Source organism: Pan troglodytes, chromosome 5 (genome assembly GCF_028858775.2).
Source record: "Pan troglodytes isolate AG18354 chromosome 5, NHGRI_mPanTro3-v2.0_pri, whole genome shotgun sequence".
In the NCBI taxonomy this organism is placed as follows: Eukaryota; Metazoa; Chordata; class Mammalia; order Primates; family Hominidae; genus Pan; species Pan troglodytes.
This window is the reverse complement of record NC_072403.2, coordinates 180702322-180726326: the sequence shown is the minus strand read 5'-3', so window position 1 is coordinate 180726326 and position 24005 is coordinate 180702322. Positions and strand designations below refer to the sequence as shown.

The window sequence follows — 24005 nt, the reverse complement described above, 5'->3', positions numbered from 1 at the left end:
ATAAAAAGCATTATGTACTTCTAAAACAAGAAACAGCAAATCAATCCTGCTCAGTCCCATGTCACAGTCACCCCAGGACCTGGAATAATGCTTGTTACTGATGACAGACGACTGTACTTCAAAACTACTTCTGAAGAAAAAAGGCGAACAAAAATGAAAGATTACAAGCAATCAGAAGAAAAAAACTAACTTTCATTATGTTAAAGTGAATGTTCACTGCATGAGAAATCACAGAAGTACCATGAAGTGAAAATTTCATCACCCTGAGATGTCCCAGATCTAGCAAATGCATGAGAGGAGCAACGAGGCTTGAGGTAAAAGAGAAACAACCCCAGAACAGCTGGGATTTCCCCACTGTTGCCCACAGGGAGCTATTCCGCTTCTCCCATGACAGCTGTGTCCGGCACGGTGATGGCTGCAGAGACCCTCGTCCCTCGCAGGGGCGCTGGCCCCCTGCCAACCCTTGCTGTAACTCCTCCGGCCCATCTTGATAGCAAAGCCACCCTTTGCTCTGGCATTTTGCGGTGTGTGATTCAGCCTGGGGCAGCTGCCCGCTGAGAACCTGTATGAGGAGCCTGGTGCTCTGGTGGGTCCTTTCTAGCACACTCCGTCCCCGGCCTGCTTCTCACTTAGCCGCCTGCACGGTGGGGTCTAACGGCCCCTGTAAATACTGCGTCATGGAAGGGTTGGCGTCAAAACTGCCGCGTGCAGGCTCAGCGATGTACCCAGTCACCCTTTATTTTGGGACAGTTCCACTCACAGTAAGTTCTCCAACCACCCATTGAACTGAGTTCAGAAGTCTCAGGTCAACAGAGGCATAGCACGAAGGTGCTACCCCATACACACTCCCACCTGGGTTAGACGTGCCAGGCCCTCTCAAAGTCCACACCATGTGGAAGTGTCCTATGCCCAGGCTCCTGCGGGAATAGTAAGCCAATTCAAGAAAGAAAACCAGACTGTTCTTTTCAAAGCTAGAAACAGAATAAGTTCACCAATTTATATCCAATCTGTGGCAAAACAGTGAAGGGAGTAGCTTAGCCCAAGTATCCTCAGGTGCTCCAGCTAATCTGCAGAATCCAAGTCCTTGACATCTGTGAGGTTTCTGTGGAAACACCGGGTTCTATCCTGGTTTTGCCCCACAGTAAAGGTGCTGCACGTTACAAAGCCCTGAGCCCTTCTCAACCCCAGAGCCCATCCAGTCAACAAAGTGGCTGAACTGGCGGGTCCCTGAGACCCCGGCCTATGGACCAGGGACTTTTCAGAAACTGGGTTAATATTCTGATGCTTTAAAAGCATTTTTGACTTTCACTGTTTTAAAATGAATGTGTTCTGCGCTTTCTATGAAACGTCCTTATTTTAAGAAACAAAAACCATTTTTGTATAAAAATTCCTGTTTCAGTAAGTTTATGTAGTTTCTTCTTTTCTCTTTGTCTTTTAAATACAAACGGATACAAGTTCCCAGCTGCTCCCTCAGTCACCTCCTGTCTGGACACGAATTAACTTTCGCTTCCTTCCCGTAACCTGGAACACCCAGTACTGCCCCCGAAGGAACTCAAACACAGGAGAAAGTGGAGCTGAGTGGTCTCCTCACTCACCGATCAAGAGAAGAGACCACTGGATAACAGCAGCCACACACTGGCACAATCGTGGGTCTGGATTGTGCCAGTGAGGCCTGCGGGGTCTGGATCGGGAACACGAGGGAAGCAGGTGTACGGACGGGCGCCAGAGATTTCACACGCAAGTAACATTATTAGCTCATCAAGCATGAAGTGTCTGGGGATAATGAGACTCATTCCTCTGGTTTTAAGTATCTAGCAGTGGCTTAAAAATCAGTTCTCTTAGTTTCATGTTTAGTTCCAATGTTTAGGAAACTGGTATAGATGAGAAATGAAGAGAAAAGAATGGATGACAAAGGAGCTTTCTTCTCTAAGTTGTTCAGATGCTTCTGAGGAGTGGTGTGTGCACGCAGGTATTCACGCCATCATCATTGTCTATGTATCCACTCACAGTTTTAGCTCCTCTGGCTTGGAAGTCCAATCATTTCTGTCAAGCAATCAGCCCGTGCTCCGATTCGCCAGCCAGGGACCCCGGGAATGCCTTTGCTGGCCTGATGTGAGGGGGACAGGTCAGCCACCTGAGAAAAGACTGTCCTCGTCTCCCATTGGGAGCCTGCGTGGTGACCTGGGGGGAAACCGCTTCTCTCGGTTTGGGCCAGGAACATGTGCCGTGTCTGCTGAGAACACCTGCTGGGCACCTTGGGGTCACTTCGTGGAGGCGGCAGTCAAATGCTATCTCCACTCTTGTGCCCGGGCTGTCACATGTAGGTTGGGAAAAAGCCCACAGGGTTGGATTTTTGAAGATTTGGTCAGAATTTTAAGGTGGGAACTGAGCATTCTCAAAGCCTGTGTGGTGCCCTGAGGGGAGAAAAGGCCCGAGGAGAGGAACTCAGGTGAACTGAGGAGTCTCTGTCCCGTGCTAACTCGCTAACTCCAGTTTCACTGGAATAAGGCAGAGGTTTCTCTGTCTGAGTGGCCCTTCCCCGTGGGTTTTAGGCTCACTTCCTCCCCATTTTAAGAATGTATCATAGAAAAGTTTGAGTGTGCTCTAGTTTTGTGCCATTTCCCCAAGGTAAAAGAAATACATTTTTAACTGCAGAGTTAAAAACCGACAGAAAATGAGACTTTTTATTGCTTCTAAGGGTTGAGAGAAATGGAAATAATGTTACTAAGATGTTTTTGTGACTCCTTCTCTCCTTCTCCAGAAATCTGTAAGAAAGGCGCTGAGAATTTCTCCTTTGCGATTAAATCCAGTTTTGTCTTGACACTAACAAAATTTTACATTTACTAACTCTATGATGAATGTTAGGAACCAGGATTTTAAGTTCCTTTATTGATTATAAACTATTTCAAACTATATAAAAGCAAATAGTTTATAATTTTCTTTCTAAATTATCTTTACTTGTAAGTAGGCATTCACTTGTGGGTCTGGTGGCTCACGCCTGTAATCCCAGCACTTTGGGAGGCTGAGGTGGGTGGATCACTTGAGGTCAGGAGTTTGAGACCAGTCTGGCCAACAGAATGAAACCCCATATCTACTAAAAACACAAAAATTAGCCAGCCATGGTGGTACATGCCTATAATCTCAGCTACTTGGGAGGCTGAGGTGTGAGAATCACTTGAACCTGGGAGGTGGAGGTTGCAGTGAGCTGCGATCGTAACACTGCACTCCAGCCTGGGAGACAGAGCGAGACTCTGTCTCAAAAAAAAAAAAAAGAAAGGCATTCACATTGACCCAACATTTGATTGGTCCTCTCTTTGTGCATAGCTGGGTGCCTGGAAAGAGCTCTGGGTACCAGGTAGTTTCTCCCTGACCCTGAACATCACTGGTGACTTGTGATGAAGGTTCCATTGTGTGCACACCAAATAAGGGGCATCTGTCTTCTGGTAGAAAAAGCTCTTTTCATCTGGCTGGGGAGGGAGAAAGAGGGTGCCAATAACAGCACCTGCATTTGGCTGGGTCTTTTCACAAACAGCTAGAAATAAAATGTCATGGCTACTCATTCTCACAGTTTAAAACACACCGACCTGGTACAGAAAAGCAGGGAAGATGTTGAGCCTCTGAGTGGCAGCCCCGCTGAAGAAAAGGCATCAGAGAAACAAAGGGGAAATTCCCAGGGCGGAGGGGTCCCGAAGCCATGTCCATAAACACGTGTGCTCTCACACTTGGCAGCTTTGGATCACCAACATTTGCTGAATTTGAAAACTCCACTTTAAATCCTGACATTGCCAGAGTTAAAAAGCACCGCAATCTCAATGCTCCATCCCCAGCGGAAACAGACCACTCCTTCTACATAGTAAATGCTCATTTATTAAATGCTGTGCTTCTTTGTTTTATTCCAAGCACAGATTTTCCTCCAGCACTCTTCAAAGAGCATGTCCCAGCTGTGTGGTCCAGGGAGTGTCACATGTGTGACGGGGTTCACAGAGGCAGGACTACAGCATTCCTGTCTGATCTACGCGTGGGGCCGTGTGCATGTCACCCTCATGCAGCTGACACTCAGCACCACACTGTGGCCTCGTGACTGCCTGGTGAAACTAATCAGCACATCAGTGTCTGAGGGAGAAACTGAGGCCCAAGTCACACTCAGTGGGAGACTGAAGGCTTGGATGGTGCTGAGAACTCTGACCTTGCTGGGGGGTAGAGGCAGGAGTGCATCCTACGTCCAGGTGATTTTGTGCCGAGTGGCTGTGGAGCTCTCCCCACTGCCCCACGGCCACGATGAGGCCGGGAACAGCAGACAAGGCCCCTTCCCTCCACCACGCCTGTCCTGGCAGGGTGGGCACTGGTGTCACGTTCACCTCTGCTTGCCAGGCAGAGGTGCAGTGGTGTGGAGTGAGCCATTTGGAACAGGGAGGAGAGTGCTGGGGGCACAGGGAAGGCCCACGAAGACCCTGCGTCCCAGGCAGTGTGGCATTCCTGAGGCCCTGAGGATACCAGGGTGTGTCGAGTGGGGCAGGAAGGATGGTCCTAGGGAACAAAGTTGAGGAACTGACAGGGGCCCAAAACCCAGGGGGTCTTATGAGTCCAGAAACAAGTGTGGACCTTATCTGAAAGGAAACTGGAAGCTGTTGGGAGAATCTGAGAAGTGACACAATCTTGTTTCTGTTTTAAAGTGTGACAGTGCTCCCTCTGTGGGTCCCAGCCAGCTGTGGGAGGACCCAGGAGCCCTGCTTGAGTTTGCTGTGTGGTCCAGGGAAGGGGCTGTGAGGCGAAGTTCGGAACGGGGACCCTGGAGAGCCTGTGAAATACGTTCAGAAGAAACCATGGAGTTAGAGGGCCTAGGGCTTTGAAGGTTTGGTTATAACCAGGGCCAAATAGAGCCTCTGGAACATAACAAGTACACAGAGATGGACAAGTGGAACACAGCTTTGATGCCATTCCCCAAGCCCATTCTTGGGATTTAATTCAACTTCCACCATCTAGTTCTACAGCCACAGAAAGGGGTGCGAGATGTTTCCCAAGTACCCCACTTGCTCCATTAAGCATTTGACGCCTGTCATTATATTTAACACTTGGCTTTCCAACTTTTAACTTTCTATGCAGTTTAAACATAAGAAAAAAAAGCATCATGTTAGGAAAGTTTCTTCGGGCACTTTGATTTTGAGATTCATAAAGTGCCTGCAGCTTATAAAAGGTATACAAAGTCTATTTTGATAAACCCCCCTCCAAACTGAGACCTGGTCAGCGCGTCATCCTCAAGGGCCTGGCCTTGGACCTGCAGGGCCCCTGATATGGGGAACACTGACAACATCAAGCGCCTCTTTTGGACGATTCAAGACAGATGCAGTTTCCTCACGACAGGTACGCGCTTTAACCACCACGCTGAAGAGAAAGAAGTCCTGGCCAGTGATGGTTAACAGTACATCAGTTGTGTGGAATCAAGCTTAGCCTGAAGCTGCCTCCTTATATATTTAAGTTCAGCCTAAAGGTTTCTGTGTACGTCGTGAACTGTAACAAGTGGAGACGTCAACAGACCGTAGCCTACACTTGTGCCAGTCACTGAGTTTTGGCCAATCCAACGTAGCCAACTGTTCAAACCATGTTCAAATGAGGCTGATGCCGAGCTGTAGCCAATCCGGCTGGTTCTGTGCCTCACTTCTGTTTTCTGTCCATCACTTTCCTTTTTCTGTCCGTAAATCTTCTTCCACCCTGTGGCTGTGCTGGAGTCTCTGAGCCCACTCTGGCTTGGGCGGTTGCCTTATTCAGGAATCGTTCACTGCTCAATTAAACTCTTTCAAATTTAATTCAGCTGAAGTTTTTCTTTTATCCAATGAAATTTGCTCATGACAATTCATACTTTAAAAAAGACACTAAAGAAAAAGCATAAAACTTCACAATCTTCAGCTGAAAAGAAAATTACTACTTTTGTGCATTAACTCTACTTTTCTATATTTTCTATATTCACATATTTTCTATATTTATTTTCATATTCTTGATTTTTCACTATATCTTTTCATTATTCTAGACAAAGAGGTCCATAGGCTTTAGATAGTGCTTTGATGAATTAACACTGAGAACTAATACACTGATAGAAGTGGGCACTTGGTTAGAAGTCAGTGCCTGAAAAGAATTAGGAAGTTCCTCCGGTGAAGATGTGGCCGGGAAAGCCAAGGCTTTGGGTGAAGGTGCCTGCTCTTGGCCCTGCCTCGGCTCATCCATTAAACTGAGTGCTGCCGTAAACTCCCCAAGGTTCCTCTGACCATAACATTCCAGAAATTCTTTGCCTTTGACTTTAACTCTCTTTTGGGTCAGGTCATCCAAGGCCAGGGTGTGCATTTGGAATTTATCACAGCTAATAAGTTAACTCTGAATATGTATCTTAAAGACCGACGTGTGTGTTTCTAAAGTCTTCCTACATTTCTCAAGGACAACGTTATGTCATTCAACCATTTTTAAAAACTACTTATTAACAAAATGCTTGGTAAAAAGCACCAATTTTGCCCTCAAGGAGCTTTTGAATGAAGGTGTTGGTGAAGAGACACGGAGGGTTTGTGGTGATACAGGTAAGGTTGACGTCAGTGCTGCAGAGTGTGTGGGATTTCTTCAGGTTTCACAGGCTTGAGGAGGGATCTAGCACTTGAGGGGAGATCAGGCTGATGTCCTCTGCCATCCGGGGAGGAGCGAGCATTTCAGGGCACGCTCATGTTTTAAGGAGGTGTTCTGTGCAATCAGTATTTTGCCAAGCATTAGGATTATTTCTGGTGTCAAAGCCTTCCTGATTTGCAAGACTATATTCTCACTCTCAGTGTTACTCAGCATGACAAAACAACTATTTCTGCCTGAATTTTCTCCTGAAAAAAAAGTTTGGAACATTTCCAACGGACAATGAAATTCTTAAGGAGAACTAAGTCGTTCTTAGGAATGACTTTTAACTGTTTACTGTCCAAACAACTGGCCCTGGCAGGTTGCTCTAGCCTCATGAGGACACCAAATATGCAAAGCCAGCTGCCAGGAAGCACTGAAGGTGTCCAGATGTTCAGGCTCAGGCTAGCGTTTTTGTCTCTTTCTTTCCCCGCATATGTAGTTTAGGAAATGCTTTCAAGTCAAAAGAGAAACTTTTCTTTCCAGACTCCTAATCTGTTTTTACTTCTAATAGTTTTTTTCTACAACATTCCCTCTTTTGTATCTTTTATGAGAAACTTAAGGAGTCAGTCTTAACAACAAGATAGACTCTCTATGTTTTTAAACCATAAACCTCTAAAAATTCATGTATTGTTAAGAAATAAGCTTCCATGTACTAGTAAATATTTCGTAGCTCCAATGTCCTTGATTGATTTCAAGTGAGGTTACATTTTACTAAACTCAAAATATTTAGAGCAAGTGTTTTCTGAGCACACTGTGATGTTGCGTTGTCTCCTCAAGGGCCAATCAGCAATGCTACCACTGCAGAGGGGTTAGTCTAGTGTGAGCTCTGGGGTTGGTGCCTGGCTGCCTGGGCCCTTCAGCGTCTGCAGCAGCCCCCAGGAATGCAGCAGCCCCCTGCCGCAGCCTGCCCCATGCTTCCTCTCCGTGCTTCCCCTTCCCTTATCCAGCTGACAGTCAGGCTCCCCACCACCAATGAACCCTACCATGGAAATAGAGCAGCCAATCCTTCTGAGTTGGGAACCACACAGCGACTACCACAACACAACCGCAACACAAGCACAATACAACACCAACACCAACACCAACACCAAGACCGTGTGCTGATATCCACGAGGACCCGGAGGGAACAAAGACTGGAGGGCTGACCAGGGCTGACCAGTGATCCATCAGGAGGGAGCAGTGAGTCGCCCAGAGGCTTCAACTACCCAAATACATGGAGTAATGACCTCCTCAGAAACCCAAACACAAAAGCATATCTATGCCCCCAAACCAAAGCAGGCAAAGGTGATGGCAGAGGAAGGCCACACCCGTAGCTCCTCAGAGATCTGCACATGAACCGAGGGCTCCCTCTCAGGAGGCTGCGGCTGGCCCCGTTCTAGCATCCCGGGGTCACACCAGGGATTCAAACAGGACCGGCAACTGGGCCATTCTGCAGTCTCTGTAATCTTATGATTGAGTTTGTTCTGAAATGACGGATGCAAGTAGCAGCGAGTCTGAGAAACGCTTTCCTATGCTGACATCCCAGGTACCTGCCTGGTGGACTCTGGTCCACCTGATGATGGAATCGAACGCATTCCGAGTATTTGCCAGAATGTCTTCATTTAAGAACAGTTCCTCATGTTCAATGAAAAGATTGACTTAAGCTACGGTTAGATAAAAGGAATAAGTTCTAATATTCAAAAGTACAATAGAAAAATTATAGTTAAAAATAATTTATTGTATATTTCAAAACAGCTACAAAAGATCTGGAATGTTCCCAACACAACGGAAAGACAAATATTGGAGTTGACGGTTACCCCAGATACCCTATCCTACTCAGGTATCAAAATAGCACATGCCTCAAAAACATGTACAACGGTCATATTTCAATTAAAACTTTTTAAAAAGCATTTGCCTCATTGATTTTTCTTTTTCGTAAACTATTGAATGAAAACAAGTTTGCAGTAGTAGTCTTGGCAGAATCTGAGCAACAGAAGGTCGGGTCCTACAGAAACAGAAGGTCTGGCTACATTTTGGAAGTAACTTTAAGCAAGGATTTTCTTTACATCTACACATGCCACCCAGAGCCAAAACGGGGGGCTTCAATGACGATTCAATGAATGAGACGCCAGAGTATGGCTGCATCTGAACAAAGGACGCTCAGTGCTGACAATTTCAGCCTCTGAAACATTGCTAGGATGTCGGAACCAAGCCTGTGGAATCCTATGGTCTGTTTGTTTTAAATTTGTTTTTTTCCATCTAGATTTGTAACGAAGCCAGGTCTACACACAATAAATGCATATGACACAAACAGGCAGGAATCATTTTCTCCTCTCAGGGCTCATGCACTACGGACAGAGCAGCTGGGCGCTGGAGATTTTCTCCTTTTAAAAGTGCATTTGTTTCTTCCTTACGTCAGCTCAGCCCTCTGTCTAACTATGAATTCTTTTCCTGGCTTGAATCTCAAATGGAACGAGGAGCAGGAGCACAGCGTTTCTGATTCCACAGTTGCTCCTGTGCTGGAGACCCCACTGGATTTCCAGGCCCTACACCTGTCAGCCGCCCACCCCAGGCCCCCAGCCCGGGGCACCTTCGCAGTCTTTTCAGTTAGGAAGGGCTGGGAGCAAGACTCCACTCCGCGGGAATTCCGGCTGTCCCTCCTGATGGGCCTTCCCAGCCTCCTCCTCCCCAGCTGAGCTCCTCTCTGAGCGGGAGCTGTGTGTGCTCTGCCCACCCTCTCGCTGAAAGCATTCCCTCCAGACCCCGCTTCCAGCAGCTCTGCAGCTAAAACCCACCTCCCACCAAGTAGAACTAAAGATAACAGTAAAGCAGGGCTGCTTTCCTACCCCGTCACAAGAAACATGAAGGAAGACATGTTTGCTTAGTGTCTAACTTCATGACACTCGCTCTTAAAGTTATGTTCCCAACCTAACAAAATGGAGTTGACTCAGGTTCTCGTGGTGTGAAGTAGGTTCTTAGTGGTGAAAACCAAAGTCAAAAGAGTCTGTCTTTACACTTTCTATTTTTGTACATAATAATAATAATAACAACATTATTATTTAAAGAGAGCATTATTTATCTGGGGACTAAAGTCTGTGGCCCGATCAGCTGAACGGTGTCCCATGAACTGTGCCAGGGCAGGGACTGGCCAGGGAGTGTGTGGATGTGCAGGGAGAGGAAATGCTTCCTGGGCAGGGCAGGGGCAGGGCAGGGTGGGGCAGGGGCAGAGCAGGGACTGGCCAGGGAGTGTGTGGATGTGCAGGGAGAGGAAATGCTTCCTGGGCAGGGCAGGGGCAGGGCAGGGTGGGGCAGGGGCAGAGCAGGGACTGGCCAGGGAGTGCGCAGATGTGCAGGGAGAGGGAATCCTTCCCTGGGCGGTGCAGGGTGGGGCAGGGGCGGGGCAGGGGCACGCCTGGCTCCCGCTCAGCATCCAGCTCCAGCTCAGCATCCAGCACGCCCTGGGAAACACATTGACACCTGAGGCCTCCGTAGGCCCAGCTTCCCCTTCCCCGTAGGGAAGGGGAGGAAGAGGCTGCTCCTGAATTGCAAGCAGCACAAACAGACAGGAATCCTTCTCTCCTCTCAGGCTCTCAGGCACTGGTTTTGCAGTTTTGTTTGGAAGAAGCAGTTTTTAAATGGAGGCAAATGTCATGGTCTTTCACAAATTATACGTAACTTAGGAATTAGATGAATCAGTGGACTCTATGAAATGTTACAAGCCTGGTGGAGGCCGGCAACAGAAATGTTCCTCGCAAAGGAAAACGCAAACATTCGGCAGCTCAGCTGTATGTTTCTCCAGGATCCTCTAGCAAGTCGACACCCACAAAACTGGGCAGCATTTGTTTCTTAAAAGTATTGTGATAGAATTGGGTAAGAAGACGCAAGGAGTAGAAAAGCGTATTCCATTACATGAAACAACCTCCTTGCTGCTGTCACCGCAATAAGGTGATGAGCATGCAGGACTTCAGCTGTCCTGTGGACGCCACAACTCACTTCCAGGTCCAGGAAACTGCAGAAACAGTGACGACCTTCCCCACGAACACAGTCCTGCTCCCAATAAAGGCCGCGGCCACCCTGGCACACAGGCGTCATCTGGGTTTATTAATGGACCACACCCAGCTTCACACTCCATGGTTTTCATTCACACTTTCTTTTTAAGGCATGGTTAATATGCTATTGTTTTTATTCCCAACATGCTGGCTTTCAAATTACTTGGTGTTAGACCCTCTGGTCCAACTACCTCAGTTAGAAAGATCAAAAAAGTGAAAAAATAAATAAACTCCATTTCCTCGTGCCCCTCGCATCTACGTCTGGATTGAGTTGACTTGAGTGGATGCACAGAGAGGACTTGGAATGAGTGAGGGAGGCGGGAGGAGGGAGGAAAGCAGGAGGGAGGAGGGAGGAAAGAGGAGGGAAGAGGGAGGTGGGGAGGGGGGAGGGGGGAGGAGGGAGGAGGGATGCGGGCAGGAGGGAGGTGGGAGGAGGGATGCGGGCAGGAGGGAGGTGGGAGGAGAGAGGTGGGAGGAGGGAGGCGGGAGGAGGGAGGCAGGAGGCATATTCCCCACTGATGGCCAGGGCCAGGCATGTGTGCCCTCAGGGGCAGCTGCAACACCAGCCTCGGCCACCAGCTCTCTTTAGGGTGAGCAGCAAGCAGTTCTCAGGCAGCAGTCACAGCAGGGTGAGCCAATTCCTGATCTCAGGATCACAGTGACAGAGAGATACCTTCGTCTGCAGTAGCCCAGCAGCAGCTTTGACCGCTATCACTTTCTGTCCTTCCAACAATGTTGTGAGTGTGTACTCCTTCGTGGGGAGTCCCTGTGTGCCTGAAATAACTACAGAGGTTTCTAGCTCTACTGTCTGGTACATGTTTAAATATAGAAGCCTATCCAAAACAACATTATTAAGCATGTGATCAGCTAATCATGTCACTGACCTCAACACTGGCATCTACAACCAACACATATTATCAGGAAATAAAGTGCATACATTTAGGAGAAGGCTGATTGCAACTGTTCACTTTGTACTATATGGCTCCTGATGGGAAGACCCATCCTAAGAAACAGGCTCTGAGACATTAGAGTCTGTCTATGTTGTTCTTAGTGCACTGTGCTGGCGTGATGAGCTGCTGTGACCACCTGTGCCGAGCACCATGCCACTCATCCTTAACCGAATGCAGCTGATAAATGACTCCCAGGAATGAGGACACCTGCATTAGAACCACTGAATCACATACTGGGTTGAAAGCTTTCACGGCAGAAGTCTTTGCAGGAGACAGCAGCTCTGAGTGCAGACGCTTCTCACAGGCTGGGGGCTGTCCTCATCAGTCACACAACAGACATGCTATTCCTCCTTCATTGCCAGATTTCAATTTTATGTAAAATTGCTTTCAAATTAGGAGGATATAAATTAATTAGTGAGCAAAATGTTTATTTTTATAAGCTTCCTGGAATGATTTGAAGTGAGAGTCCTGTAGAAGTCTCACCAAGAAAACTGTTTGTTAAACCAGTAAACTTTTTTTTTTTTTGAGACAGAGTCTTGCTCTATTGCCCAGGCTGGAGTGCAGTGGTGCGATCTCAGCAAACTGCAAGCTCTGCCTCCCAGGTTCAAGCAGTTCTCATGCCTCAGCCTCCCAAGTAGCTGGGATTACAGGCACCCGCCACCACGCCCGGCTAATTTTTGTATTTTTAGTAGAGACGGGGTTTCACCGTGTTGACCAGGCTAGTCTCAAACTCTTGGCCTCAAGTGATCTACCCACCTCGGCCTCCCAAAATGCTGGGATTACAGGCATGAGCCACCGTGCCCAGCCCCAGTAAACTTTTGACTCAGCAAGATTTATGCTTTCAAAGCGACCTTTAGACAGATGAACCTAAAAAATACTTTCCTCCAAAAATAAAGTGTTTCTTAAACATAAAAGGCTGACTAAAATAGACATGAAATAAAAATGCTGGCAGGGAGGCTTCAGTGGCCCCGCGCGAGGCCACGGGACCCCTGAAAGAGCTGCCCCCACAGAATGGAATGATCTGAGGGTTTATTTTTTCCCTGTGCTCTTTATTTCCTCTTGGGATTCTGCATTAGCACCAGCTTAGTACATGTTAAACCTCCACAGCTAGATGATAAACTGCTCAATGTCCGGCGTACGTCTGGTGAACACCCTTTATCCTGCCTTTTAAATTATTTATCACCTAGAGTAGGAACCACAGTTAGAGTGTAATAAAACTCTTGATAGATTTTGACCAACCCCATAAAATAGCTCTGAAGTTTGAAATAAGAGAGAACTCGTGAAATGCTCACGAGGCGTGAGAAGGCTCTTCCTGGGGATCTGTTTATTGACCCTTTCAGCAAGGCTGTGTTCTACATCCTGTGGCATCAGGAGTCACTTAAGCATCCTTGAAGACAGGCAGGCTGCTAACTCATTGTTTAAATGAGCATCTGAAAACTGGCCTCTGAAAGTAATGTATCCCTTGAGCCAAATATTATAGAGCCCATTTTATGAAACCACAATAAAGTCATGTTGAAATAATGCTTAGAAAGTGACTAAAAGCCACACACATTTTTTAGAGTCAAACGAAATCAGAAATCAGGCTGAGAGCTCCCAAATGTTTGCTGTCCCTGTATTCACACAGAGAAACAGTGTCTACAATGGCCCATTTCTGTAACTGGAAAACATTTAAATAACACAGCTTCTCCTATAGGAAACTCTCCAAAATAATTATGTTGCTCAGATGTCTGCCAAGTTTTGGTCTTGTAGCCTAGCCCTTGGAAAACCAGCTGCACTCTGCAAAAGTTTTAGCTCCCATCTCAATTGCTGGACTTCTCTCTCAGGACGATGAACTTTTAATATTCTGAAACAATGTTCTCTTCAGTGAGGGCTGTTTGCGGTGTTCATTACAGACTCGAATTGGGCATGAAGTGGTAGGATCCTAAGACCTATGACCCACTCTTAAATCTATTGACCACCTGGGGAGAATATCCCCATAAAAAGGTTATAAATATGCTCATTTTAATTACAGCCAACCCTTGATGCACAATTATCTCATGCAATAAGTCCTGTGCCATGCAAAGTTACAGATACGGTCTCATCCAAATCTCACAATAACCCAACAATCTCAGGACTTAGTATCATTCTTTTTTCCTAATGAGTAAACAGAGGCTCAGCCGTGAAGTAGCCAGTTCAATGATAGACTACAGGCTCTAGAAATCCCCTAGCCAGACTGCAAAGCCTGTGTGTATTAGTCCGTTCTCACGCTGCTAAATAAAGACATCCCCAAGACTGGGCAATTTATAAAGGAAAGAGGTTGAATGGACTCACGGTTCCCCATGTCTAGGAAAACCTCAGGAAACTTACAATCATGGCAGATGGGGAAGCAAACATGTCCTTCTTCACATGGCATCAGGAAGAAGAAGTTCAAAGTGAAGGGGGAATATCCCCTTATAAAACCACCAGATCTCTTGAGAACTTACTCACTATCATGAGAAGAGCAGTGTAGGGGTAACCACCCCCATGATTAAATTATCTCCCACCAGGTCCCTCTCACGACACATGGGGATTATGGGAACTACAATTCAAGATGAGATTTGGGTGGGGACACAGCCAAACCATAGCACCTTGCCATAACCACATACTCTCTCTGTACAAAAACTCAACTTAAACCCAAAATGACAGTGTCTCTGCTCCAAGAACACCCTCCTGCTTTCACACCTTGACCTCTGTTATTTTTTCCCATGCCCTTGGCCCTTCTGTGTCTCCTGCAAGGAGGACTCACTTCTTCTTCTGCCTCAATGACAAGTGGCCAAGCATTGTATTGTGACAGCTTCTGTATTTTTTTTTGTTTGGGGTAATTCTTAAATTATTAAGTTTTTCACATTTTATTTTCCTCTTTCTTTACAATAGTTCAAATCTTTGTGCATGAGAGCCAAGGGCCTATTTCCTTGCAGCTCTGGAGTCCATGTGGCAAAGCCGGTGTGCAGCGAGCCATGTGCAGGGAGCACTTACTTGTCCCTGCCCTCATCTGGGCTCCCCTCCCGCATATCTTGGACCATCTATAGAGCTCTGGGGATTTGTCCACTGAAATTAAGAAATGGGGAAATGCAGATCAGGACCTCTGGGAGGTGGGGCATGTCTGATACAGTTTCTGAAGCTTTCAAATAGCAAAACATTCCACATGTATACATTCCTCAGGGTTCAAATGATTATCTGAATACAGCAAATTTTCCGAAGTTTATTTTGCAGAGTATCCACCTCCTTACTCATTCCTGGCAGGAGACACAGAGGAGGAAAATGAAGTCATCTCAGCCCTACGTCCTCAAACAGCAGTGCAGATTGGGTTTACCTGGTTTCTCATCAACACTTGACAGAGAGTGAACTCCTGTGGCTTGAAGCTGGAGAGACAGCTGGGGCTTCTGGGAGCTGATCCAAGGACCCCTGGGGAAGGGGGAAGCCGTTCTGCACCTGCAGACCTGAGAGGAATGGGTGGGACCCACAAGGCTTCCCCAGGAGCCCCATCTCTGAATAGAGGTCAGCGAATTCGCATCTGGTTCAATAGCTTTAGGGAAAAGGCATCAAAAGGATGGGCTGATGACAGTCTCTGGGAGCTTCTGAGGACGAGCCACAGAATTCTGTCCTTAGCCTGCTCCTTTTCCAAAACCAGTTACAATGTCGTGGATGAAGAAGGACATTAACCATCTGTATATCAAACAGAAATCGCATAAACACAAGGATAGCTTATAATAGGCTGGATAGCAAAATTTCAAAAAATCATAGCTCAAAATTATGGTGGCTGCAACATTGAGCCAACACCTACAATATGAAATACAACGAAGCCAAAGTCATGCACCTGGGTTGTGTACGTACTGGAGGTGCAGTGTTTTCAACAATCAGGTAATCACTGATTTGAAACTATTCAGTAAAAAACAGATGCTTAGATAATTTCATCAACTCTCCAGAGTGAAAGCACTTCCTTTGATAACGGGAAAGTGATTATTTTCATACATGGTTTCTGGTTTTGTACTTTTAAAGGCAATTATCTCACAAAAATTTGTCAAAGATAGCAAAGTTGTTGATTCTTGGCACAACTATGTTCTGATGACTTGTTCTATGATTGTGTATGGCCAAAGTGATCTAATTAAGGAAGCCCCGGCCGTTGAGATGGATGGTTAATATGAATGTCACTTCTGATGTTCCTGAGTTAGGCCATTAAATATTAACCAACTCAACCAACCATTAATCAACCAGGTGACCAAAAACCTCCTGTCACTGAAAAAATTTCAGATGAAGATGTTTGTAAGATTTGGGAATTATTATGCAATTTTATATTCACAAAGCATCAGGTCTGGAAATGCTGAGTGAGGGGAACGGAGCTCACGTGTGATGACTGTGATAGGCCTGGATCTTTAGGAATTGCATGTGGAATGCAGGGTCTGCTCGGATCCCTGGTTGAGCAGCCCTGTCCTCCTCCAGATCATCATCATCATGAGCCTGGTCTGGAAGGCTGAGCTTTCAGCCGCTGTGTGCAGGAAATGAACCCTTCACTCTGCTCTTCAGGGAGAATTCCTGAAGAAAGACCTCATGCACCTTCTCACCTGGACACATAATCAAAGGCTGTAATGGGAAACTCCATCCTCCTTAGAAAACATGTAACATGAGGAGGAAATATGAAAATACAACCAACCAGAAACACGTGCACCAAACCAATGTCTGCATTCCTTCAAGACGAGGAGGAAATACGAAAACACAACCAACCAGAAACAAGCTCACCAAACCAATGTCTGCATTCCTTCAAGAAAAGCTTTTCCCAAGCACGTACTCTTAGTTTTATTAGTTGCCAATCCTTAAGTTTTCATGTCTGCAGCGCAGCCCATGTTACCCTCCTAGGAACATCATCTATTCTCCATCTACTCACATCTTTCTCATTGTTAATAAATTAGTTCAAAGCCCATTTTCTCTGGAACACTCATTGCCTAGTCCTGCAGAGCCGAACCTTTCCTGTCCTCTAAGTTTCTTGCACCCAGTGTGTACCTACTTCAAACCCAGCACACTGCCAAATGCTTTGAGGGGTCATCTCTGATGCTCCAAGGCCTGACTTTTGTGGGACAGTATCGGGGAATCTGCCCCGAAATTCACGTAGGTTCGTTTCTATTTTTCCTAAGCATCGGCCGGCTTGAGAAATAAAGGGACAGAGTACAAAAGAGAGAAAATTTAAAGCTGGGCGTCCGGGGAAGACATCACACATTGGTAGGATCCGTGATGCCCCACAAGCCACAAAAACCAGGAAGTTTTTATTAGGGATTTTCAAAAGGGGAGGGAGTGTGCGAATAGGTGTGGGTGACAGACATCAAGTACTTAACAGGGTAATAGAATATCACAAGGCAAGTGGAGGCAGGGCGAGATCAGAGGACCACAGGACTGGGGCGAAATTTTTGCTAATGAAGTTCTGGGCACCATTGTCATTGATAACATCTTATCAGGAGACAGCGTTTTGAGAGCAAACCGTCTGACCAAAATTTATTAGGTGGGAATTTCCTCTTCCTAATAAGCCTGGGAGCGCTATAGGAGACTGGAGTCTATTTCATCTCTGCAATCTCGACCATAAGAGACGGCTATGCCCAGGGGGGCCAGTTTAGGTCTCTAAACCTAAACTGGTGACGAGGACCTGTCGGAGACCCTGAAGCCAAGGCTTGCAGCTTGCAGCTTCAGTGAGGAAACAACAGTGTGGTGGCTCCTTCTGGAGAACCAGTGGTGTCACACATTGTGTGCACAAAACTCCAGGAACAGCAAAGGCAGGAGCACAGCTGCTCCAGCGACTGCGAAGCCTCCTCTCGGAGCTCGAGGCAGCAAGCAGGGCTGTCAAGGGCAAGTTTTCCCCAGAGAAGAGAGAGCTGAAAAGAGGCCGTGAGTCCCCCTCGCCTGCCCGCCAGCCAACGCGGAGGGTGGAACCCCTGCGCAGCCCATGTCCCGGGCCCCCTGCCCTTCCCTCTCAGGGACCGGACTGCCCTCCACCCATGCTTCCGTGACCGGCCCAAGGTTGGAAACTGTGTGTTCCGAGAAGAGTGGTCTCTGCAGCAGTGAATGGCCTGGTTAAAGGTCATTCTCCGGCGGGGCACCACGCTCAAAGGCAGGGACTGAAGGAAAGGCCTTCAGAGGCAGGCATCTACGGAGAGCAGGTAGTGCCTTCAGCACAGTCCCACCTACCGTACCACGCACAGTTTAGTAATCTTGCAGCAGGTCCTCCAGAATCCATGTTGAATAGGCAGACAAGAGTGAGACGTGGGGACTTAGGAGAAGGAATTGGTCAAATAAAAGTATAATTTATGTTGGATACATGCTGCTAGTTTCGCATTTTCCAATTTAGACTATTTCTCCAAATTACATACTCCCGTTTCCTAATGTGGAAGCTGTGTTTAGTATCTACTACAGAGTGTCTGGAGACCTGGCCCACAGTCTTTTAAACAGACTGTCACAAACCATCACTGTAACAGCAAACAGAAATCCAGTTCCACTTTGGAACGAAGTGTTTCACTTAAAGCTCAGTGTTTACTTATATTTTTTCAGGTGATATTAATTTATGGCAGCACGATGTTCTCCAGCCCTCGGTTTTTATTTGGGAGGTAGCCACACAGAGGACAACGGGATGTTACTGTTTTGTTTTCAAGAAAGTGTATGTCTCGACGAGGCCCTTTGTTTTGTCAAGCTAAAATATCAACAGAAAGTGAGGCTCTCCAAAGTGTGTTTATCCGGGAATCAACAAAGAAGTGCAACCCCAGAATCCGTGAGCCATGGCAAACCTAGGGGGCCACAGGCACGCCCAGGGAGGCCAAGGAAGGCAAGGGCTTGTGGGGTGAGGAAGGCCGTTGTGAAACACGCCTCCTTGACAAGGATGGATGGCAAGAGTGGCGTTAGTCCAGGGTTCAACAGGCAGTCACTGGCTGATGTCCATACAGAAGGCTTCTCCGTGGGAGCCTGCAGTGCCTTTGTGCGAGGCTGTGGTTTTCCCCACTGGTGTGTGTGAGGGCCCCTCCTGTGGGCTTTTCTCCTCCGCTTAGCTGGGCTTGGCAGAAGTGACTCCATTTGAATTCTGACAATTTTCAGTTTCCAGTGGAGGCACAGTTTGAAAGGATCCCTTGCACGTGCCCTCACAGCTGTGCAGTACAGTCCACCCCTGTGCAGGCTGATTACAACCACATCTCAGGGCACAGTGGCTCCTACTGTATACTGAGTTCTTGCTGCCTGTCCCTGAGATGAGGACCACAGGCTCAGAGCTAAAGGCCATTTTGAATCTACCAGTGACAAAGCAATATATCACTCCATTGAATGGAAGTTTATAATTGATTTCTTGTTTGAATTGGATCACATTGAGCAACTACCAGAGTCACTGGATTTTGTAGTTTTCAGTTGTTTTCTCATTAAGGAACACATCATTTTTCTTCCTGACATCCTGCCCACAGAGAGCAATACAGACAAAAAGAAGAGGTAAATCTAATAAAAATTAAAAGCTCAGCATGGAGCAAGCAATCAGGAGATAAAATACCAATTCCTGATATTAAAACGAGAGAAATCTTCCCTGTGCCTCTAACATAACAGCTAACAGTGCACGCACCTAAATCTCAACAAACAATATCACACTTTCCAAAGGGCAATTTTTATAAGGTGCTTCAATTGTCAGCCTTTGGCATAACCCTGCAGTCAGCAGAATCAGTCTTACTAGAGGAGAAATGGGTGTCTATAATACACTCAGCTCACGGCTAACCCAAAGTCAACATGCTGGCCTATCAGGAGCTGGGGGTGTGTTTCATGGTAATTTTCTATACATATTTTTCTTGGGCTAGATTTTTACAAATATCTAGCTCCTCCAAGGCTATGGGGCCTGGAGTGTGTCTCTTCTCTGAAGCTGGTTAAATGAGAAGCTCCTTGTCTTGAGAATCACATAAACTAAGACGCCTATAAACAAACACAGCAGGTAGAAGAATGACTCTCCCAGCAGGTCCAGGCCAACCCAGGCCAACCCAGGCAAAAGAGAACTGGGCTGTCAGAGCCCCGGGTCTCTATCACCACATTTTCAGCCTACAAACAATTCAAGCAGGTGTAGCCCAACATCTCCTTCAGCCGTTACCTAAAATTCTGGTAAAGACCCCTGGAATCTGAGTGATGCCACTTCCTGGCGCACTCTCCAAGATACACAGGCCGTTAAACACAGGCCTAGGTAACAGAACGCGTTAAGTTGCCACGCACTTTTCCTAAATGATGTTTGGCTTTAGAGTGACCTATAGCCCTTCCTTTGGGTGATAATCAGAGAGTAGAGCCCATTGCCTTTTGTGGCCCACAGTGATGCAGAGGAGATGCAGGCTGCAGCAGAATGTGGAGTGTCGCGGCGGAACCCCAGTGCCTCAGGCCTGTCTGCAGAATCGCCACGGCCAGGTGTTCCTGTTAACTGCATGGATTCTGATTTCTTCATAAAACGTAGAGAAACATGCAGCTGTCTCCCCTTCTCTGGACGACCTCAAGTAATCTGAGCTGTGCCTGCAGAAATCTCGCACACATCGTCAATTATTCCTGACGAGGAAAAACAGACGCTGGCAACAGAATTCAGATTGTTCCACCTTCTTTCCTCACACCCCAAGCCACAGTGGTGAAGACTTTGCTTCTGCACAGGGAGCAGAAACGGGGGCGCAGACTTGAGTCTGTGCGAGGAGTGAGACAGGTCTGTCCCGCATAACCTAAAAGTAAAAAGAATGAATTCCTCCACAATGTAGACTGTCTTTTCCTAAGCAGTGTAAGGAACTTGCCTCCTTCATGTGGCAAGACCTCTGCTTCACGTTGGGGCTACTTGAATAATTTCTCCAGTGACTGAGGAAACAGGTGCTGGCCTCTTAGCTTTCTTAGAAAGGCAGCTCTCGTCTTAACCATCGCCTTGCTCACTGCAGAATAGGGGAGCCAGGTCAAGACCTTCACTCCTGGGTCCAACAAGGCTCCTGCCAGGCAATTAAACGCGTAACCACGGAATTCGCTTCCTCCTCCGAGGCCCCTCGCCTCTAGGCTGAGAAAGCCCAGAGCTGGTCTGTTTGTTTTTTCTGGGCCCACAGGCCGGCCTTCCTGGCTCAGCGGTGGAGCTGGAGCGGCTGCCCTGCTCTTGCAAAGGGAAGAAGCAGGTCTGGGTGTGGACAGGCACATTTGCTTTCATTTGCTCCTGGGGCCCAGGGCTCACACGGACACAGGCACTTGGCTTGGCTATGTATACGCCCTCGAAGAATCGTAAAGAAAAATTAGGCTTTCTGAGAGCGAGTGCACAAAACGTGGCAGAAGACGGAGGCCTAGGTGTTTGCTCCCTGGATTTGAGCCTATGCTATTTAGTTTTAATAAAGAAAGAACAAGTGAGAAAGAAAACCACCAAAAGCAAATGCTACGATAAAAAGAAACTCGAATCCCAAGAACGCCACGCGGGGCATTTGAGCTGACCTTCAGGCCACACTGGGCGAGTCCTGAACCTCTCCGGGCCTCTCCGGCACAGCGAGGAGCTGGACCCAGTGCTCTCTGCTCACAACCTGCTCCAGCGTTCCCACATCGAAGCTGCTGTCTGCCTTGGGCCTGAAACCCCAGCAGGCTCCAGGAAGGGGACTCTGCAGCGCTGCGATCCAGTGTTTCTTCCCGAGGGGCAGCATCCTAAGCTGCATCTCCAGTGCCTGAGCTGATGCGGGTCTTCATGGTGAGGACGACCCACGCGCCCCACCAGCCCTAGTGCTTTTCTACTGCTGGAGCGCCAGGCATCTCGTGACCTTGGGGAGCAAACGCGAAGCAGGAGCCCCTGGGAGGAAGGGTGGGGGCAGCGCTTCACAGCGTCCAGGGGGCAGGGGCGGGGTCCACATCACTCTGTTCATTTTGGGAATTTGAGCCCCATTCCAATCTGACCCAGATGGTGCTGGTGGTGGTGGTGGTGTGTGTGTCTGTGTGAGTGCATGTGTTTGTGTGTCTGTGTCTATCTCTGTGTGTCTGTGTGTGGGGATCTGTGTGTCTTTGTACATATGTGTGTTTATGTATCTGTGTGTGTGTGTGTTTCTGTGAATGTGTGTGTGTCAGTGTGCCTGTGTCTGTGTGTTTCTGTATGTCAATGTGTGTCTGTGTGCATGTGTCTGTGAGTGTGTGTGAATCTGTATTGTGTCTGTGTATCTGTGTCTGTGTGTCCATGTACATCTGTATCTATATGTATCTATGTGTGTGTTTCTGTATGTCAGTGTGTGTGTGCGTCTGTGTCTGTGTGTGAATTTGTACTGGTGTCTGTGTCTGTGTCTCTGTGTGTCTGTGCACATCTGTGTCTATGTGTATCTGTGTTTCTGTATGTCAGTGTGTGTGTGCATGTGTCTGTCTGTGTGTGAATTTGTATTGTTGTCATCTGTGTCTGTGTGTCTTTGTGCTCCATTACATGAGAGGACAACTTCATAACAATTCTCTTCCAGTTCCTTCAATAATAGATTGCAGAAGGTACTCCACACATAAGCCTGCCTTTCAACGAGTGCTTTATTGTACACAATGTTTCTCTAGCGAGCTTTGTCTAAATATGTGCGTGTTCACATGCAGCTCAGATTAGCTTCCACGTGGGTTGGATAGGTCACCACAGCACTGAGTGAAACTAAGTTGCAGAGGGTGGTGTCTTTAATATCAATCCACTAATCTATGAACAAATCAATAACACTTCCTCACAGCACTGTCATGAGTCGTAAATGAACTCATATAGGGAAAGCACCTAGGCTGACACTGTCTAAGTTCTCAGTAAATATTTGCCATTTTGAATGTTGTGGTGCTGGTTGTTGACCCTGCTACTGTCTCCATTTGGTCCTAAGAACAGCCCTGTGGGAAGTCAGGGGCTTCTGTGCGTCTGTGCAGCCACTCGGGTAAGCGCCCCTGAGCTGCAGGAGCCTCCTCTGTGGCGATGCCCCACCCAGCCGCCCGGCTCTGTGACCTCCAGCAGGTGAGCGCGCCTCTCTCCCTCCTCCCTTCCTCTGTCATCCCCACAGCCACTGCACCGACAGCCCAGGCCTCAGCATGCATCAGCCACTCTGGCTGCCCCAGTCTTGTGCATCTCTGAATCACTGTCCCGGAGGCTGTCAAAGTGATTTTTTTGGGGGGATAGGGGGTCTCTATGTTGTCCAGACTAGATAGGAACTCCCTGGCTCAAGCAATCCTTCCACCCAGCATCTCACCTTCCTGAATTGCTGGGATTACAGGCATGAGCCACTGCACCCAGATTCATTAAAAATAAAAAAAATTATTATTGGCCAGGTGTGGTGGCTCACGCCTGTAATCCCAGCACTTTGGGAGGCCAAGGTGGGTGGATCACTTGAGGTCAGGAGTTCAAGACCAGCCTAGCCAACATGGTGAAACCCTGTTTCTACTAATAAATAAATAAATAAATAAATAAGCAAGCCAGGTGGGGTGGTGTGTAGTCCTAGTTTACTCGGAGGCTGAGGCGGGAGAATTGCTTGAACCCGGGAAGGTTGCAGTGAGCAAAGATCATGTCACTGAACTCCAGCCTGGGTCACAGAGCAAGACTCCATCTCAAAAAAAAAAAAAAAAAAAAAAAAAAATTAATTATCCACGTCTCAGCCAAAACCCTTGCAGGACATGGTCCAAATGCCTTAGTGGGCCTGACTGGAATCCCCGCAGCCCTCCAGCCTGCTCTGTCCTTTTAGAGTATTGCATGTTGACCTTGGTTTGCTGACTCAATCTCTACTAACTTCTTGGGCTTCCTATATTTAGAGCATTTCTATAGAAATACCCTGGACAATAGAGCACGAAGAGAATTAAACAGATCATCTCACTTACTTAAATTTATGTAGCAGCAGAGCTAACTCACTGTCCAGATGGACGAGCTACGGAGGTCAGAAACTCCTCTACCCAGAGGGGCTTCCAGAAAAGACACCACTGCATGCCCTTCCCAGTGTGCACTAAGGCTGACTGCTCGGAAGTTCAATCCCACACTCAGCCCGAGTGCATCCGGCTTTCTACAGATTGTCCTCTCCATGGAGAAATGTGGGCATGGTGTCGGTCTCCGAGAGTGGCCTTGCACGTCCTGTACCTTGTCCCTTCTATGGACGCCAGGCACCAGGCACAAAAGGCATCTACTTTTGCAGTAAAGCATTTTGTACCTCAGCTTCCCCCCTGTGAAGGAGGCTCTCTGTGGAAGTGTGGATTAGAGAAATGGCATCTCAGGGTGGAAAGGGCTTGGAAATAGCAGTGGGAAGACAAGACAGGCAGCCCTGCTCTTGTCACTCTCTTGACACGGCAACAGTCTCACCTCTGCTGAGTTAGTTAAGTGGTCAGGAAGAAACCAAGCACACATGGACTCTAGGGCTGCCTGTCAGGAAATGGTACGTGCAAGAAAAGCCAGGGCTCT

The 24005-nt window shown here is 47.4% G+C and overlaps 1 protein-coding gene across 4 annotated transcripts in view; it reads right to left on the bottom strand.

The window, feature by feature from the left end:
- Positions 1-24005, bottom strand: part of SMOC2 (SPARC related modular calcium binding 2) — a 225152-nt gene that overhangs the window by 20836 nt on the left and 180311 nt on the right. The window lies entirely within an intron of this gene.